The 17,296-nt window shown below is 48.4% G+C and overlaps 1 protein-coding gene and 1 long non-coding RNA gene across 21 annotated transcripts in view; one reads left to right on the top strand and one right to left on the bottom strand.

The window, feature by feature from the left end:
• Positions 1-17,296, top strand: part of MICAL3 (microtubule associated monooxygenase, calponin and LIM domain containing 3) — a 150,745-nt gene that overhangs the window by 674 nt on the left and 132,775 nt on the right. For 14 of the 20 annotated variants that reach the window (XR_014082088.1, XR_014082085.1, XR_014082091.1 and 11 more), the window contains exon 1: positions 11,243-11,499. The exons of 2 other annotated variants lie outside the window; for them this stretch is intronic. The gene's annotated coding sequence lies outside the window, so the exon portion shown is untranslated. Of the gene's footprint in view, positions 1-11,242; positions 11,500-17,296 lie in introns of those variants that run through there. 4 more of the 20 variants (XR_014082086.1, XM_081589944.1, XM_081589946.1 and 1 more) reach the window with 3 other exon arrangements.
• LOC145545449 (uncharacterized) lies at positions 7,724-12,105 on the bottom strand. Its single transcript, XR_014082095.1, has 2 exons — positions 11,982-12,105; positions 7,724-11,073 (listed from the first exon to the last, which is right to left on the bottom strand). It is a non-coding gene; the product is annotated as an uncharacterized LOC145545449 (long non-coding RNA).

Here is a 17,296-nt window from a genome sequence, read left to right as displayed (position 1 = left end):
CTCCGCAGGGAGGCCATGCCCCCTACCCCGACCCCGGAGTCTCCTTCCGGCCAGCGGAGGCCGCGCTCTCAAGCCCGGAGCCCCGGGCTGGACCCGGCGCGCGTGACCGCACCGGGGGCCGCGGTGGCCGCCGCGCAGGTGTTTCTCTGACAAAGGGTGTGAAGTTCAGCTGCTCCGGAAGTGAGGCAGGGGCCGAATGCCTTCCTGGAGACTGGCTTTGTTTAGAATCCAAGGATTGTGATTCCATGGTAAAATACTCTCTGGATGTAAAGTCCTCTCCTTGTCTGCTCATCCGTCTCCATCTTCCCATCCCTCCACCCCCAAAGTCCTTATTGGTCTGTTACTGTGATCAACGATTTAGAGGTTTCGCTGTTATAAAGGTTCCTTTCAAGAGAAGGTGAAGTCTTGCTAAATGAGAGGAGAGGAAGCGGTTCTCACCCTGTCTGCATGTTGGAACACCTGGGGAGCTTTAAAAGGTACTGATGCCTGGCTGTGGTCATTTTGTAATATATAGAAATACCGAATCACTATGTGGTGCACCGGGAGCTAAGATAGTGTTGTAGGTCAATTATATTTCAATTTGTTTTTTTTAATATATATATATTTTCAATTTTATATATTTATTTTTGGCTGTGCTGGGTCTTCGTTGCTGCATGGGCTTTTTTTCTAGTTGGGAAGAGCCGGGTAGTCTCTAGCCGTGCTGCGCAAGCTGCTCATTGCAGTGGCTTCTCTTGTTGCAGAGCTCAGGCCCTAGGGCGTATGGGCTTCAGTAGTTGCAGCTCCCCGGCTCTGGAGCACAGTCTCAATAGCTGTGGGACACGGCCTTAGTTAATCTTCTGTATGTGGGATCTTCCTGGATCAGGGATCCAAACGCTGTCTCCTGCATTGACAGGTGGGTTCTCTACCACTGAGCCACCAGAGAAGGCCAGGAATATTTTATATATATTGATTTATTGCCGAGTGGTGCAGCTGAGAGACGTGTGTCTTAGTTCCCCAACCAGGGATCGAATCCGTGCCCCCTCCATTGGGAGCACAGGATCTAAACCACTGGACTGCCAGGGAATTCCCAGTAAAATCAATAAAATACTGATGCCTGGGTCCCATCTCCAGAGATTCTGGCTTAATTGATCTGAGATGCAGCCAATTTTTTTAAGCTCCAGGGTGATTTTAACGAGCTAAGTTTGCAACCCACCATTCTGCTCAATCGGGATGACGTTTTCCCAGGTGAGTTTGGTGGTGGCTTTCTCTCTCCAGTGGGCAGCTGTCGTAGGGCAGGTGGACTGCTGTAAATGCCCACATGCTCAAGCCCCTCAGAGAGGCTCGGGATGAAGGTGCTGTTTCAGAGGAAGGAGGAAGCATCTCTCTGAGAACAGATCTCCTCACTAAATGAAATGCTCTGATTTGTATTCCAGGGAAAGCGGGGGAACAGAAGCATGCTTTTACAAGTCTGCAGGGTGAGAGCTGTGTCCTCCTGTAGGTGATGGACTTCCTGTTAGTAGTTGTCAGGGTCACATGTAGATCTCCCCTCTGCTGCGAGGAGGACAGACACTTAGAAAGAAGGACGGACACCACAGTTAGAAATGTGGTAGCCACTCTGAAGAAGGGAGAAGCAACTTAAGAACACCTAAGAATTAGAAATTCTTATCTTTTTCAGGCCTGAAACCCTTCAGCATAGCTTGAACTCCTCCTGAATTTGGGGGTTTCCCTGAATATCTAAGGGCCAGGATCACCTCTTCTCTGCAGGTACTACTGCCTACAGGAAAGCCCACCTGTCGGGACAGGTTTTTCCAGTGCTTTTGGTCTAAGGTCACCTCCTGAATATTCATAAGTCCTGTGAAGCGGGTGGAAGGCAAGTTTGGGTTTGCAATGCCTAAGGTGCTCAAGGAAATTAGGTAAGGCCGGAAGATTCTGAGCATGAGACATTAGAAATGTAGACACACTAGAAAGCATAATTTACTGACCTGGAGCCAGAACTCCACCAGTCACAGCTTCTCAAGGTGCTTGCTTTAATTTTGGCTGATAGAGATTGGTTATGGTCTCCTTGATGGCTTGGCATAAAAGTACTGTCTCTTCTGAGACCCCTGGCAAGGCTTGGTCATTCCCCTCATCCATAGGCAAGAGAATTTGGACCTGTCTAAAGGTCATACAACCACCTGATGTGGATCACAAAACTCGTGTGCTAGGGCGGCTGTGGGAGTGGCTGGGAGATGGGTGTCCCCAGGATGACCGCAGCTCCCCCACACTCCTGCCTGGACTCACCCTCCAGCGTCCCCCGGTGCTGACCTGGAGGGGCCCCTTCCCAGTGCCTGCCTGGTCCACGAAGCATTCTCCTGTCTCTTCCTGGGGTGACCTGACCTCCTGAGACAATGCCTTTGCTTACCCAGCCTGGGCATCCTTCTGGTTCTCCCGTAATCACTTGGCACGGCCAAGCTGTGGGCATAATTCACCCGCTGCTCTAGCCTCTCGGTTGAACTGGAGATGCTCTGGGCTAGTCCACATGAAAAATCACAAGAATCAAAAGTACGTTGAATAACTTCATGCTGTGTGGGTTTCTTTTACTTGTTGTAAGCTAGTGTCAATTTTGGCAAATTCCTTGCTTATGGCAGATAGTTTGTGAATAGCTGTTGACTGATCTTTACACATATGTGTATGTGTGTGTGTATATATATAATTTAATTATCTATTTGGCTGTGCTGGGTCTTCATTGCTTCTTGGGGCTACTCTTTAGTTGCAGTTCGCAGACTTCTCCTTGCAGTGGCTTTTCTTGTTGTGGAGCACAGACTCTAGGGTAAATGGGCTTCAGTAGTTGTGGCTCCTGAGCTCTGGAGCACTGGCTCAACAGTTGTGGCACATGGGCTTAGTTGCTTCATGATCTTCCGAGATCAGGGATCGAACCCTTGTTTCCTGCATTGGCAGATGGATTCTTTACCACTGAGCCACTAGGGAAGCTCTGACTTGTTGATCTTTTAGTTATATGTGCTATTTATAATCGAGTTCTGGGAATACTTCAATTTGCCTCTAAAGAAGCCTCAGAAATCTTACTGGAAATAGCACTCTCTCTTTAGCTGTATTTTCTAAGGGAACTTTAATTTTTCCAGCATAGGGAATACAACTTTGGGAACTTTCCCCCAATTCAAACAGTTATAAGAACAGTTTAAGTAAGTCACAGCCCTGAAGGGAGAGGTAAGATGTGTGATGGACAGAGGTCTGGGGAAACTTTGTTAGAAATCTGCCCAACGTGGACATGTAAATGATTTATTTGAATTGGGACAGAGAATAGGGAAAGAGGGGAAGCAGGGATCAGGTACGTTCAAAACCAGAAACTTGGGACACCTGTTCTCTGGAATTTTCAGACCAGCTGGCCTGGGGTCACCTTAACTCTGAGTTTGTGGTGTAACCTCAAGGTAAACATTTAGTGTCTCTGTGTTTCCATCATCCTCAAGAGGAATGAAAACTCTTGCTCTCTTCTTTCCAGAGGCATATCCGGTGGAAGGTTTAGGTTTTATGCATATTTATGTGCCCCTAGCACTCCTTCCTGGAGGGTGTCTGCGTTTTCTTTTCTTTTTTCTGCATTCCCTGATAGGCCTTTCAGGACCAGGACTCCAGGACACAGGAGGGGATAGAGATGTAGGGGAGAGCTCCACAGGGCAAGAGAAGAGAGAGAGACACACACAGAGAACATTGTTGTTGGGTTGACTCAGAAGGCCAATATCAACTCTCAGTAACTCTGTGAAGTGAGTGTTATTTTCTCCATTTTTCTGATTTGGAGAGGATTCCTGCTATTCAGAGACACTGATGTGATCAGGATTTTTCTGCAGAAACCAAGGGAAGTGGGCTCATTTTAGTCTCATGATGAAACCCGCACTCTTGTTGGTGCCTCTAAGTCAGATGACTTGGGTTCACGTTCTAGTGTGGCACTCATGAGCTGTGGGTCCTTGGGCAAGTCTTTTAACTTCTGTGAAGCTCAATTACCTTACATTAAGATAGGGATAATAATGACAAATGAGATTGTTACGAGGGTTAGAACTTATACCTTTTGGGGGTTTTTGGTTTCCAAGAATGGAAGTAGGCTTTAGGGCTAACTTTGGGGAAGGGTGAGGAAATTTACCGGAAGAAGAGGAATTAGTTCACACAACGGAATGAAAAGTAAACAGCCAGGCCTCGGGAAGGATGAGAACCCACGCAGCTAAGGGGCCCGAGAGAGCAGAGAGACATTGGTTTCCTTCTTTAGTGCACTCGCGACTGGATGAATCAGCTCCGGTTATTTTCAGTGGTGTGTCTCTCTGCTCAACACTCAAATTCCACGGGGAGAAGTCAGCCTGCCTGGCCTGGGCTGCCTCCAGAGCAGGGTGCCCTGATCACATGCCCACTCACAAAAGAGGTTGTAGGTGCCATTACCTCACGAGAGGGCCTGGACACTGGGCTGGCAAGAGCCACAGACGTCCACCCGGAGCCCTCCCATGGGACAGCAGGCCCGGACCTGTGAACCACAGGGCCTCAGTGCTTTCCACGTGCATCAGGCTGGGACACCCTGGAAGGTGGTATTCGAACAGCACCCTGGGGTGGACCCTCAAGTGCTCCTGCAGGAGGTGGGCCCGCCACCCGGGAGAGCTGAAGCATCAACCCCCGGGGGCAGCTCTGCCCTACCTGGTCCCAGCTCAAGGTCCGGGCAAGTGGGCAGGGGAGTGGTCAGGTGTCACCTGTCCCTACTCTTTCCTCAGGGCTTTCCTGGTCAGGAATTAAACATCTCCAGGAAATCTGAGTAAAAGAAATCTACAGAAGAGTAACTTCTCCTCTAAATAAGGTTAGGGGTGTCTGGCGCAAAGGGCCTAGACTATTTATAGGCTTCTCCTCGGCAGTTCTGCTGTAGCATAATCTTCAAGGGCACCATGCTGACATGTCTAGGCTGGGCTTCAGAGCAGGTGAGCTTTGGCTAAAGACCTGTACTTGTGGGGGGACCAGGACCCAGAGACCATAAGTCTAGAGGAAATATGGGGAGATATGGATGCTTTTCTCATTAACTTTCCCTTTTTTGGGGGGAACTATTGTGTTAAAATACAAAAGGAGAAAAAAATACAAAAGGAGGTTCCATAGTCCATTCTCTCCCAAAATGAAAGAGCACAAATAAGCCAAAGAAGGTAATCTCAAAGACACCCCATCCCATCCCTCTTTTCACTGAGATGTTAGCATGTTTGTATTTACCCTCTCAAATTCCCTTTCTTTCTTACCCACCAACTGCCTCCCCCTGGGGCAGTGAGATGGTCCTTGGGGAGGAACTCTGCTTGTTGTTTGCATTTGGGAACCAGGACAAATTAAAGAGATTCAACTCTTAAAATACCTTTCTCTCTCTCTCTCTTTTGAGGGGCCACTCAAATAGCCCCTTCTCCATAAAACCTCCCCTGACGTCTTGAATGGGCCCCTTCTCAGTCTCACAAGATAATACTTCCCACCTGGCAACGATCCTTTCCTATCTGTACCCAATTGTCAGCTCCTTGAGGGCAGATCCTATGTCCTGTTTTGTTTTGTTTTTTAATTTAAACATTTATTTATTTATTTGGTTGTGCTGGGTCTTGGTTGAAGTGTGTGGGATCTAGTTCCCTGACCAGGGGTTGAACCCAGGCCTTCTGCATTGGGAGTGCAGAGTCTTAGCTCCTGGACCGCCAAGGAAGTCCTAAGACTGGCTTGTTTTCAAACCAGTCTTCAGTGTAGAAGAGAAGCAGGACATCAAGCTTTTCAGACCCTCTTGTCTTCAGTAGGTCCACATGACAGCAGAGGTTGCCCAGGAATCAAATTGTACCACACCATCCTGTTCTTCCCCCTTGACTCTCATCCTACAGTTAGATGGGTGGGTTTCTGAGTCCGTCCAAGGCAACCTGGAATCCTCAGGCTCCGTGTATCTTGGTTTTTCCTTGGTGGTACCTTGGATCAGAACACTCTTGGGGTCATGATGAACTGAACTAGTGGCAGTGACTTTGAGAATGCTTGAATTGAATGGACTGAGTCCCTACTGCACCACGGAATCCATCCACAGGCAGAGTTTCAGTCAGCCTTCTTTGCTTGTGACAGCAAGCTGGCCAAAACTGGTTTAAGTTTTTTAAAGAAAGAGGGAAGATATTATTTTACACACAGGCTCCCCAAGAGACCTGAATCAGGGCTCACAGATTTGACCTGACGTAGCTCCCCTCTCACTTTCTCAACTCCTCTTCTTCTGGTGCAGATTCAACCTCATGGCCCAGGATGGCTGCTAGCAGCTCCCAGAGCTTTCTGCATCCCACGTCAAGTCCAGAGAGGGGTTGGACTCAATCCTGACCAAACACAGCTGGGAATGGGGGAGGGATAAATTCTTCAGTGGGAAATTAGGATACTGACAGCTGGAGGGGAGAAGAGGCTGTGGAGAAAGCCACAAGACAAAAACAAAGCCAAGGGACCAGAAAGCTAGGCAGGAATTGAGAGTCACATTGGGTGGCTTGGCCACTTGATATGGAGGATGGCTCGTCATGGACTTGCCCCATCACAGAACTGGGTGTTGTTGAAGAAATGCAAATGATTTTCGTATTAGCCAGTACTAAATATAACTCAGAGGACTCATCTCCTTTTATAGATAAAAAAGTTTCTGTGTAAGGACTTGTTACCCATTTCAAAGTTGTGATTTAGGGCATATGTGCTCTATTGAGCCATCTGTTCCACTACCTTCTTTACTGGTTCAGGTGACATGGCCTTGAGTTTGTCTAGTCATTTGAGCAGATTTTACTCTTGATTTCTGTATCTGTTCTCAGGGATTTGGGAGAAGAGTGGCTGACTGAGAGGAAAAGGAAGCACTCATTTCGCTATTCAGTTCAGGGGACTTGGAAGGAAGGATACATATTTATCACCTTGATGGGTTAAAAATACACCATGATAATCAAAACAACAAGATATTGTTTTTCATCTGTCAAATGGCAAGGATTACAAAAGAGATGTCCAGGATTGGTGAGGGTTCAGAGAAATAGCCACATCATAGATGGCTGGTGAGGATGGAACTGCTGTAAACTTTCCGAAAGACCATTGGCAATATGTGTGAGACATTTTAAAAATGTGCATGCATTTTGACCAAGCAATTCCATTTCTAGAAATATATGCAGGACAGTGAGGGAGACACAGATGTAAGGAACAGACTTTTGGATTCCGTGGGAGAGGGCGAGGGTGGGAGGATTTGGGAGAGTGGCATTGAAACATGTATATTACCATAAAATGGATGACCAGGGCAGGTTGCGTGCCTGAGGTGGGGCACTCAAAGCGGGTGATCTGGGATAGCCCAGGGGATGGGGTGGGGAGCGAGGTGGGAGTGGGATTCAGGATGGGGGAGACATGTGTGCACCTGTGGCTGATTCGTGTTGATGTGTGTCAGGGACTACCGCAATATTGTAAAGTGATTAGCCTCCATTTAAAATAAATTAAAAAAAAAAGAAAAAAAAATGTGTGTACATTTTGACCAAGCAATTCTGTTTCTAGAAATATTAGGAAATAATCGTAAAAATATATAAACATTTACATATATGGGTAATCCTTGAAGTTACATATAATAATGAAGAATTGAAAATAATCTTAATGCCTAAAAATAGAATTAAATAATTTAAGGTATAGCCATATGATGCAACCATTTAAAATCATCTTTTAGAATAATCTACGTGGCATGGGAAAATTCCTGGTCTTGTTAAGGAGAAAGTATTAATAGATTACAAAGCAGTTTGATCAATTTTTATTTAAAAAAAGATATACACAGGGGGACTTCCCTGGCAGTCCAGTGGTTAAGGCTGCAGGGGGCATGGGTTGCATCCCTGGTTGGGGGCAGGGAAGAAACATACAAAAAAGAAAGCACATACACATGTACACACAAAAAAATTATAGGGAAAAACATATATCAAAATTGTAACACTGATATGCTGGTTAGAGGAGTGGCTAGATTTTGTTTTATTATTTTTGTAATTTTCCCTATTAAACATTTTAAAATGACAGACATGTATTACTTTGGAAATCAGGAATTTTCCTTTCCTTAAAAGTAAGACAGACCATACACAGTTCTTTCAATGGCCAAATTATGGATGGACATCATCCTGCCTTCTGTTTGGTTCATGTGCAGTTATTCCTGGGTGCCTTCAATCTCTCCACCTTCCTCCCCAACACAGGCCCTCTCCCCAACCCCCACCCCACGTTCCTCCTGCCCTGGGGCAGGGGTGGTCTAATGCCAGCTTGTATGTTTAGCTGGGGATAGAGTCCTGGCACCTGCTGATCTGATCCACTCCTCACCAAAGGGGTCTGATGTTTTCCACACTCATCTAATCAGTGGGTGCAGGCTTCCTGGGCGATCCATCAGGATTACCTCACACAGCCTGAGAGTTCTTTGCTCTTAGTAGGTGCCCAAGAAATGCTTGGATGCGTAAATAAAACACCCAGATAAGCAGAGGCGTTTTAGAGCTCTCTGGGGATGGGAAAAGATAAAGGCGCTATGGGAGTGAAAATTAACTGGATGGGTAAGGACTGGGACAGGCAGAGAGCAACTTAGAAATACTGACTCCAGGATGGCCATGCTCAGCCTTCTCAATTGATAACTAAAGTTTACTGGTTCCCACGCCATTTTGCTGGCCTGCCCATCCCTGTGACGATTTCAGCAGTTTAAAAAGAATGAAATCATTAGCCCAGCTTATTTTTTCAAGCTGTGGCACCACAGCCAGTGGAGCAGGATATTTCACTCAATGGCAAATCAGGAAGTTCCCCGAATTGGAGTCAGCAACCCCACACAGGGAAGCCCCTTTGTCACGGGCATGGGTTGATTTTGTCTCCAGGCACCATAGGGAGCGGGGCACAGTTTTTGTTGCCCTTTTCTGTGGAATTTGCCAGATGTGTCAAAGACATAATCTCATTGACAACATATGAACAATAAGCCAGTAAAGTGAAGTCGAAGGTGCTTCTCCCAGTTTACAGAAGTCCACTGAGAGCACTTGCTGTACCCGGCTTCTCTATTCCATGGTGTGGGTTTTTTGTTGTTGTTGCTATTTTGTGTTTCTTCCCCTATTGCTTATAAGGTTCTCTACTTGCTACATATGAAAAGTCCGTGTTCACTCAGGGAGCAGGGGTTGCAGGGGCCAGTCCACAACTTGGAAAACTAAATGCCTTATTCAACAGCGTTGTTACAGAAGGCAAGTGCATCAGTCCACTTGCAGCTTTGCCTGTAACAAACTGCTCCTAACCTTCCTGATGTGACTGTTTGAGGCTGAAATGTTACAGGTACAGGGATCAATGTAAAACATGATATAGGTGCATCACATTATCTTTTGTATGGAATGCAGTTGGTTCTGAAGAACTAGGAGATAGCCTTGCATTGTGGGGGATGTGAAGGTAGGCACTGTAGTATGACCTCCACTGTGTGTGCCTTTTGCAAGTCAGCTTCTCTAAGCCTGACTGAGGATGAAATGAAGTGATACATGCAAAGCACTTCCAAATAGTACCCAGCGTATTGGAAGCATTTATTAATGCTAAACGTAAGCAGCAGTAGCTGCTGCTGTAAATGAAGGAGAGAGGTAAATATGTCAATAAAAATTGCATAGTATAGGGCAGAAAATCAGGGTTTGGGGAACACAGAGTAGAAGTAGAAATAGGAACTCTATAAGCCAGAATCTTCTGTTCATCAGACTGGGAAGGCTTCATGGAGGAACTGGACTTTCTCGAACTCGGCCTAATAGTTGGAAGACGAGTTGTCTGGCTGGGGAGTGGAGCGACTAAAGGTACCCCAGGCACCTGATACAATTTGGAAGAAGGTTGAGGGGTGTAGGGAGGTTGAAAAGTTTTGGGACTTCCCTGGTGGTCCAGTGGTTAAGGCTTCAGGCTCCCAATGCAGGGGGCCTGGGTTCTATCCTAGCCAGGGAGCTAGATTCCACGTGCAGCAACTTAAGAAATATCCCTGGTGCTGCAGCTAAGACCCGGCACAGTCAAATTAAAAAGTTCTGAAAAAAGAAAGTGGAGTTGTCGGGAGGGTTATTACCAAAGTACAGGCCTGCTGCCCGTGTAAACCTCTAAAACAGAGTAGGTGGGACCCTTACAGGATGCTTTCAAGTCTTGAATTTGACAGGCAGGGAGACTGAGAGCTCACTGTCCTTGTAGAGTTAAATGGCTGCCACAGACTTGAGATAGTGACCAGTGCTTTGGCAATTCTGATGAGGCCTGACCAGCAAGACCTGTTGCTGAAGCCAGGGGCTCTGGACAGTTCAACAGGCAAATGAATTATTAACTGAGGTGTTGTCTGATTATGTGGAGGAAGAGAGAAGATGAGGAGGTGACTCTCAGTAGAGTCAAATTCGAGTAGAAATTATTGGGCAAAGTGTGGCCCTCCACATATGAAAAGAAGCTCTGCTTTCAAAGAGGGAGTCAGAAAGGGTATTGACTTTGTCTTCACAAAAGGTGGGGTTAATACTGTCTGTACAAAGGAACTGGTGTCAACTTTCAATCAAAGTTCTTTAGCTGATGCCCCAAATTGAAGAACCTATGTAAATATTGCTAATCCCAAGCCAAGGATTATAGACTTGCAAAGTATGAGAAGGACTGCTGCTGCTGCTGCTAAGTCGCTTCAGTCGTGCCCGACTCTCTGCGACCCCACAGACGGCAGCCCACCAGGCTCCGCCGTCCCTGGGATTCTCCGGGCTACGAGAGATCAATTCTACTCCAATATCCTTATTGGATTAGATGAGACAACTGACAACGGGACGGCGGAAAGGCACACGCAGATATCTTCTTCAATTCTCTCCATATTTTCTTTTCGCTCTCTTAACTCCAAAATTTGAGAATCCCTAATCTCTTTGTTTCCTGTCTGGGTTGGATCAGATAGAAAATTCCAGTTGTGTTGTGCGGCGGCTACAGAGCGCAACAAATAACGTGCCCTTTATTCCCATCCTCTCTCCTCCCTTTCTGGCCGGCTTTGATGTGCCCACCATGCTTTTCCATTGGTCATTTCGTGCGGTTCCTCGCCCCCGTCCAAGGTTCTCAACCAATCAGCTTCTCCCCGGTCCCTCGGGGCGGGCTTTGAGGAATGTACCACTGAACCTGCGGGGGGAGTGGAGAGAAGGAAGGGTGTGGAGGCGGCCCTCTCTTTTACCTTCTGCATAGAACCATGAGCTTCTGGCAAAGTCTGAGCCAGCGGGTCGCGACGGGGTCCCTGGGGACGGGCGGCAGAGGGGGTTCCGGAGGCGCGCTGAAGTCAGCGCCCCGAGGCCTGGGTCCGGTGGTCGCGCCCCAGGGGCCGCAGCCCCGCCCTCCCATGTGCCCGCCCCACCCGGCGGCAGTGCCGCTACCACAGCCTCAGCCGCGGTGCTGCTCGCGCGGGACGCCGACTGCTGAGGGGGCGGCCGCGGGGCTGAGGCGCTGGCCCGCGCGGGGGTCGCCGCGGGGCTGGGCCGCCGAACGCCGCGGCCGAGGGTCTGGACTGCGGGCTGCGGCCGGGACGCTGGCGCAGCGCGGCATGGGGCGGAGGTGAGACGGGCTCCGGACCTGGCCCGGGACCCGCGCGGGCCGGGCGCCTCCCTCTGGCCGCCGCTGCAGCCCCGGAGCGGATGGCAGGCCCGGGTCCAGGGCCGCGGGCGGCGGGCGGGAGGCTGGGCGTGCTTGCCAGGGGCGCCGCCGACGCCGGGCACGAGGGAACCCGCGAGCGGACGCGCAGCCGAGGAGCCGCGCCGGAGAGGGAGGGCGCGGCAGGACCTCGACCCCCTCATTCCTGCGGTGGCCCTTCGTCCCCTCAGGTCCCCACGTGTCCCCCCTTCCCCCCTTCCCCGTGTCCCTCATCTCCCCTCTCCCCCCATGTTCTCCGTTTCCTCGTCTCCTTGTGCTCCCATTCCTCCGTGTCCCCCCCTCCAACTCCCCTGGGTCCCCCCATCCCGCATGTGCCCCCTGTCCCCGTGTCCCCGTCCCCTGAGGCTCACGGACCGCCCTGTTCTCCCGACTCCCCGCAGACTCACTTGAAGGAAGGCGTCTGCAGCCCCGCACACAGCCCGTCAGCTCTAAGGTGGCGGCTGTTTACCGCAGGCATCGGTTACGGTGACATCAGTGCTTAGTGCTGAGAAATGCAAGCCAGTTGTGAGCAGTGTTTTCCTCGAGGCTTACACCTTCTCATTTTCTGGGACGTGGATGGGGAGATGGCATTTAAACTTGGCTAGTCCCATTTGACAGCCTGTCCGGGAGACAGCCGTTTGGATCGTACCCCGGGGGTGCGGGTTGAGGTGCGGTGGGTTTTGCAGCGAGCAGGACCTTCCGCGTCTGCGCTGGGCCGGCGGGGAGGCCCTGCCCTCCTCACCTGGCCACGCAAATGGCAGCTCCTGGTGCTGGCTCTCCTCCGAGCACCTCTATAAAGGGCCCTCCAGAGGCTTGTATACATGTCTTACTTCCTTGTCAAGTGGACTTGGTCAGAAACTTGGCTCAGGTTGTTGTGGCCCTACAGTGAATTCTCCTTGTGCTCCAGGATTTTAAATTGTTTTTACTGTTTGGATAGGATACTAAACACCATGGCTTAATTCCAGAATTATAGGGAAAACAGGGTTTAGATGGTCCTCTTGCAAAGAATCTGTAGGAACTTAGATCTGGTTCCTAGCCAAGCCGCCTTTTTGTGTTCACAATGCTAACCTTTGAAATGTCTAGAACTTGACTGTTAGATTGTGAGGTCCCCCCACCCCACACCTGATATGGTTCAGATGACCACTGTTTCATGGTGTTTCTAGGTGTGGGGCAGAAAATGGGCTCTGGAGTAATGTGTTCCAAATATTCCCCGCAAGTAAACTTGGCACATAGTAAGTGTTTAATAACCATAAGTAATTTTTTTTTCTTTTCTGTTTGGATTTGGGAGACCTGTGGATGTTGAAATTGGATACAGTTTTGTTTGCATGCTCCCTTTTTAAGTTAGGACTAACCCTCCAATCTCCCCACTCTTCTTCCCATCCCAACCCCTAGCTCTCACACCAAAATTTTTATGGTAGGTTAAAAATGAAGCTCAGACCTCTGAACCTAGAAATAAATATCAAACAAGAAACAATTGAGCTCTTCCTTCCAGCTCACATGTGCTTTTTTTTCAGAAAGGATGATATGCACCGTAGACGAGATCTGCACAGGAGAATAAAGGGTCAGAGTGGACCCTTTCTTGGGTCTGTTGAAAATTCCTGTGGGTAAGGATTTTGGTTGCTGTTGGTTTTGCCTGTCCAGGTGGAACCATAAGCCTTTCCTAATTTCTCCTGGCACTGGCATCTAAGAAATGGCCTGGGTAGGTGACACCTGACCAGCCAACAGGGCACACTCCTAGATTTGATGGGCTGTACCTCTGAGCTGGGCTTTGCAGGGAGCAGCCACGTACCTCCTCCTACTGTACCAGGCTCATTGTGACCAGATTAAAAGGTTATCAAACCTAATGTTCTTGAAAGCCTGAGTAACATCAGTGGTTTATGTATGTCCCGTTATACTGGATGTGACCTTTCAGTAATAATCATACTCTGGATTTCCATACTGCTTTTCTTTGAGGAATTGAAAGCTTTTTTATCGCCTGTTATCTCACTGATTCTTTTTTGTCTGAGGTCATCAGGTTTAGTGCAGTATATTATTTCCCACTTCATGGATAAAGAAATGGGGGGGACATGATTTGTTCTAAGTTGTGAGTTGATGACTAAGTTGGACTTCGATATTTCCTTCATATAGAATTTCACTAATACTTTCATAAGGGAAAACGCCCTCTTTTTTTGAAATCTGGAAGGCTTAAAGATACCAAACCATTATGCTTTTCAGATTACTGGACAGCTGAGAATAGTTGACATTTGTTGGGTGCTTATGTATGGGGGCTTATGTGTGCCAGGCGCTTCACGTACATCACCTCATTTGTTCCCTGCGACAGTCTACAACGTAGGACATGTTATTTTCCCTGGTTTTACAGATGATGAACTAGGGTTTGGTGAGATGCAGGTCAAGGCAGTGACAAGGCAGGTCTGGCCTCAAAGCTGGGCTGATTTTGAAGTGTGTGCTTCTAACCTTCGTGGGTGTTAGTGGAGACGAGGAGCAGACAGCAGAGTCCCTGACACCTGTTGCCGCTGCTTGCCTGGCTCTGATGGGCTGTGCTTGTACAGGGGTTTCATTTTTCATTGAAGTAGAATAGTGGAAAAGATTCTGGACTATTCCTGAGCTAGAAGCATTCTTTAGCCAGGTCATTACTTTAGAAAAAAATAAGAGTTGAAAAAATATCTGTATTTGGAGAGTGTGAAATGTTTTATGAGGCCAGATGGGGAGCATAGAGAGGGAGACAATTGAAATGGTTTGTGGACGAAAGAAATTTGTGATATTCTAACCCAGGTAACTCCTTTAGTACTCAGGCTTTTAAACGTAAGCTGCAGGTTGAAATTGTAAACCTGGAGGCATGGCACTTGGGCTAAAATCTGTGCAGTAAATAAGACTCTCAGTTTCTACTTTAGGTGGCAGATTTGAAAATCTGATTCCTTTTTGGTTTCTAACTTCTACAAATAATGTGGTACACTGGGAGTGGTGGGGATATTGTTCGGAAATTTACCTAAACTCTCTTTGGGCTTCCTCTTGCCTCCACGCACCCTTCTGTCACCTTTGGTTCCACTTTTCAGAATTCAGCTCTGATCCTGTGGAGTGGGGTGGGTGGTGGAGGGGACAGAACAACATCCCTTCCCTCTGGGGTTCAGCTGCACGTGACTTGCTGTTTTCTTGGTGTGGGCTTTAGCTGTCTTCTGGTGTTAAGGCTTATTACGGTAATCAAGAAACTGAGGAGGGAGGACAGGGAAACTGTTGCCCTAAAAACTCTGCAGTTCATTCACTTTTTGTCAGGGTCAGTCTTCACAGAGAAGAGAAAATTGCCACAATTAAAAAAAAAAAAGGAAGAAACTGGTAATAATCAGATTAAAGAAGGGAGAAGTAGGATTGTTGGTTTGAACCCTGGTGGAAGGTGGAAGGGGAAAGGCAGGAGCGTCTGCTAAGAGGTCAGTCCTTAGTGGTGCCTCCTCAGTGTCTGTGGGGAGGAGGAGGGAGCAGGCTTGTGTGTTTGTGTGTGTGTGTATGTTTGGCTGAAGGCCAGGAGAGGGTCTTCTTGCGTTAGGCCGGAATACAGAGGTCTGTTTAACCGTGTATCTAGGGAAGAATCTGGTCTGGTGGACTCTGGAAGGAGGGGAGCAGCATTCCGTCAGGCGGTTGACTAGTAGCTTTTATTGATTTTTCCTTACTATCTTAAAACAGCTAACTACACAAAAGGCAGTGTGAAACTTTGGTTGGTCTGGCTTCGTCCTGTCTCTTCTCCTGCCTCTTTTCTGTTGCTGATCCATCAGGGTTGGAGCTTGAAGACGGGGCAGAGCAGCCCAGAGGGAGGACCTCTCCAGCCCGTCACCCCCTGGGTTATGACAACACACCGCCGCAGGCTGTCCCAGCCTACAAAATGCCCACTTACAAAGGTCCCAGTGACACCCCTCCCTGCCTTCCCTCACTTTACCCCCTCCAACTGCCTTGTGATTGAGTTGTTGGGTTTGTGAACATGTTGGGTTTGTGAGCGGGAGAGGAGAAGTGGACAAGCAGCATCCTGATGGTGGTCTTTGCAGGAGCGCGTGCAGGCAGTTGGCTGTGTGCTGAGCCTGTTCTGAGTGGCTGCTTGGTGGGGGGCGGCACACTCAGTCCTCGTGGCACCCCTGTCTCCTGCACGAGGACCCTGAGGCAGAGAGCTCAGTGATGGCCCCATTGGGAATGGTGGGCTCAGCTTCAGACTCGGGCATTCGGTTCCAGAGCTGTGCTATCACAGACCAGTCAAAGGCGGATGACTGGGGTGGACTTACCTCCGTTCTGGGGGTCTCCTTTCTCTCTTCCAACCATCCCTGCACTGTTTCACGTTGTCCTTCTCTTCACTTTTGCATTATCTGCTTGAAGTGGTCCAGGTGCATTTAGGTTAAACTGACGTATTCCTTCAAAACAGGGCAGAGTCGGAGGAGATAACTCTGGAGTATCCGGAGGGGAACACTCGTGGGTGCCCCAGAAGGTACACTTAGCTCAGTGTAGGGTCTTCAGGGACCTCAGGCTGGGCCGTGGGATCTGGAAAGAGTGTTGATCACAGGTCTGCTCCCTGAAAAGCTCAGGAAACCTGTCCTCTTCCCTCCTGTACTTTTTTGTCTTGTGTAGGTTTCTGATTCCTAAAACCGAGAACTTGTGCACACCCGATCATTGTCCTAGCTCAGCTACTTTATGGATGATTTTTATTTTATTCTGTTTTTAAATGAAGTAGTGTGGGATCCTAACCACTGTTTGGAACAAAACCTTTTACCCAGTTTGGTCATGCCTGGTCAGAGTCATTTGTTTCCCTGTGAAAAACGAATAGGAAGTATTTGAACTCGTGACATGGACCTGTTTCAGTTTGTTTCCAAACAGAGAGGTTCTTCTCAAAACCAGACTTGCATAGGTAGGGAAAAAAACAACCTTCTGCCTTTGGCATTTTAAGCACCTTTAGACAAGTGGATACCATGGGCAATTATATAGGATCAGCTATCACTCAGTGAGTCTTACTGTGGGCCAGACACTGCCAAGCACCTGTGTGCACACACCACTTCTAGTCTCCTGCTTCCCATTCGGGAAACTTCCAGAGAGGCTGAGGTCCAGAACCGTAGATACTCTGCGGAGGCTGGATGACTGCAGATCCTGTGCATTTAATCGCCTTGCTGTGAGGTGATGTGTTGAGGGAGCAAAAAGAAAGGAAGCAAGGAAGAAAAGGAAGTAAAAGGCAGGGGAGAGAGATTGGTGAGATGGCAGCATGGCTGGGCCTCCAGGGCTCACTAGACTTGGTGTGCCTCAGTGGGCTGAGCAGGACCCAGAGATGCTGCTGCCTGGACCACCCTCAGGGAGCCTGGGGACAGAGGGCGCAGAATCTCAGAGCTTTGACTTCATGCTGGGGCTTCTTCTTAGCACATGTTTATGGAACAACTACTGTATGTAAGGTGAGTGCTGGACAATAAGATGCTGTTTGCCTGCAAGCAGCCTGGGGTGGGGGTGAGGGTGGGCGTGGGGAGAGTAGGCACAGATGCAGAAAACCATAATGTGTTGTGATTCGCGATTCCGCTGGCCGGAGAGCCCTGAACATGGAGTGGTAAGAAAATTTATATTATCAGGCAAAGTATTTTTTTCTCCATTCAGTTTTGTTAATTTTGTGCAGGTAAGATTGAGAATTTCTAGAATTTACCCCCATGGCTATTGTTTCAGTAATGTTTGTATATTTGCAAAGAGGATCTCTTTGCTGCTGCTCTCTGAG

Source organism: Giraffa tippelskirchi, chromosome 4 (assembly GCF_054371585.1).
Source record: "Giraffa tippelskirchi isolate mGirTip1 chromosome 4, T2T-mGirTip1v1.2.pri, whole genome shotgun sequence".
Lineage (NCBI taxonomy): Eukaryota > Metazoa > Chordata > Mammalia > Artiodactyla > Giraffidae > Giraffa > Giraffa tippelskirchi.
Note: the sequence above shows the minus strand (reverse complement) of the source record. Positions and strands in the feature narration are given on the sequence as shown.